Below are 2,772 nucleotides of genomic sequence, written 5' to 3'. Positions count from 1 at the left end.
TTCATATATTTCTTCAAGAAAAAACTTGGAGGAGAAGTATAGTTAGCTGAGAACTTCTAGTTGTTAAATCCTTGAGGTCTGCCTAATCTTTTAAGCCAAAGTCATGTTCTTCTTGGGTTGGCTCCAAACAATGAGTAAGGTTGTGGTAAAAGTACTTAACCACATTTTTCTTTGTGGAATTAATTAATGAGAAATTTTTGCTCTGAAACTTCCTGTTGGATAATAAATCTTGGCCATTTCTGTACCATGGACTGACAGTTTCCTCTCTTAACTTTGCTTTCTCTATTTTTCTTTGTCAGGTGTTAAACCTCAATAATATTTTGAACTTCTAATCTCATCTCTGAGTCTATTTCCCAAATGATCCAATTGACGTAATGGTTATGGGAGTGGTGTCTGATAATTTTGTTTCATAAGAAGACACAGAGGACACACAATTTACCATGGCCATAAAAAATACACTGGTAAGTGGGTCCCCAGCATCGTTAAGTAGTGCAGTGGCAACTCTCTTCAGGTTAAAGCTGGCGGCAGGAAAAGTCACAGAGTTTTACTTATTAATATCAGTGGAAATGAAGAGCCCTTTAAAGACCACTAGAAGCCTCAGGGCGATGCAAGTTTAAATAATGGCTAGCAAGGTCAAAGTAGTAGCCAAGAAGGGTTTAAGCAGCAGAGTGTTATTGGGACAGATAAGAAAAAATGGCATTTTTAGAAGCAAAAGAGAAGGGTCACCAACAGATCACTAGGTAATGTAATCTTAATGTAATACGTGATTAATTCAATGTGAGAATGAGTGAATAGGAGACTGAGAATTATATCATCTCTTTTCCAGTATCCATAATTTTTGCTTGTTTGTTTGTTTTTTAGTTTTATTGTGTTTTAGGTGAATGTTTACAAGGTAAATTAGCTTCTCATTAAAAAATTTAAATTTATACACAAATTATTTTGTGAGATTGGTTGCAATTCCCTCAATGTATCAGCAATCTTCCACTTTCCCTTTACATCCGGGGTTTCCCCTGTCCACCCATCCAGGTTTTTTGTCCCTTCCTGCCTTCTCATCTTTGCTTTTGGGTGAGTATTACCAATTTAGTCTCATTTTTTTTTCACTTGATTGATCTAAGAAGGAAGTTCTTCTCTTGTGTTGTTGTTTGTTTTATAGGACTGTCTAATCTTTGGCTGAAAGGTAGAATTCAGGAGTGGCTTCAGTTCTAACTTAGCCAGGTGTCCAGGGACTGTTGTCTTAGGGGTGTCTCCAGCCTCTGTCAGACCAGTAAGTCGGGTCTTTTTGTGTGTGTGAGTTTTGTTCTACATTTTTCACCTTCTCTTTCCAGAACACTCAATTGTGATTCCTGTCAGAGCAGTTAGTGGTGGTAGCTGGGCTCCATCTAGCTCTTCTGGGCTCAGGCTATTGCAGCCTGTGGTTACTGTGATCCATTAGCCCTTTAGACTGATATTTTCCTTATGTCTTTGGTTTTCTTCCTTTGCTCCAAAATTATGGGACCAATTGATGTATTTTACATGACTGTTCACAAGCTTTTAAGATCCCAGATGCTACTCAACAGAGTATGATGTAGAATATTTTCTTTATGAGCTATGTTATGCCAATTGACCTAGATGTCCCTAGAGACCATGGTTCCCAGCCCTCAGAGTCAGTAACTCAGTCGCTTAAGGTGTTTCAATGTGTTTAAGAAGCCTCTAGGAAGAACAATTTAAAATGAGAAGTAATAGTTGAAAAAATTCATTAATAATCAGAAAGTGAAATGTACAAAGTATGAACCTAGGAAAATTAGAAATAGTCAAAAATGAAATGGAACACATAAACATCAATATCTTAGGCATCAGTGAGCTGAAATGGACTAGTATTGGCCATTGTGAATCAGACAATCATATGGTCTACTATGCTGGGAATGACAACTTGAAGAGGAATGGCGTCACATTTATCTTCAAAAAGAACGTTTCAAGATCTATCCTGAAGTACACTGCTGTCAGTAATAGGAAAATATCCATACGCCTACAAGTAAGACAAGTTAATATGAATATTATTCAAATTTATGCACCAACCACTAAGACCAAAGATGAAGAAATTGAAGATTTTTACCAGCTTCTGCAGTGTGAAATAGATCAAGCATGTAGTCAGGATGCATTGATAATTACTGGTGACAGGAATGCAAAAGTTAGAAATAGAAGAAGGATCAGTAGTTGGAAAATATGACCTTGGTGATAGAAATGACACCAGAGATCGCATGATGGAATATTGCAAGACCAACAGCTTCTTCATTTCAAATACCTTTTTTAAACAACATAAAAAGGTGGTGAGACACATGGAGCTCACCGGATGGAATTCACAGGAATCAAATCACTACACTAGTGGAAAGAGATAAAGGAAAAACTTAATATCATTAGTAAGAACAAGACCAGGGACCAACCATGGAGCAGACCATCAATTGCTCATATGTAAGTTCACGTTGAAGCTGAAGAAAATTAGAACAAGACCACAAGAGCCAAGGTACAAACTTGAGTATATCCAACCTGAATTTAGAGACCATCTCAAGAGGGTAATTGACACATTTGACACTAATGACCGAAGACCAGACTAGTTGTGGAATGACCCAAAGGACATAATACGTGAAGAAAACAAGAAGTCATTAAAAGACAGAAAAGATCTTTCAAATGGAGAGGAATTCAAGGCTATATCAAGAAATAAAAGACTGTTTTAAACAGAATACAGGAGTAAATATTAAGGTAACCACAAAGGAAACTAACAGTCCTACACATCAA

This window comes from Loxodonta africana, chromosome 2, assembly GCF_030014295.1.
Source record: "Loxodonta africana isolate mLoxAfr1 chromosome 2, mLoxAfr1.hap2, whole genome shotgun sequence".
NCBI lineage: Eukaryota > Metazoa > Chordata > Mammalia > Proboscidea > Elephantidae > Loxodonta > Loxodonta africana.
This window is presented reverse-complemented; position numbering follows the sequence as displayed.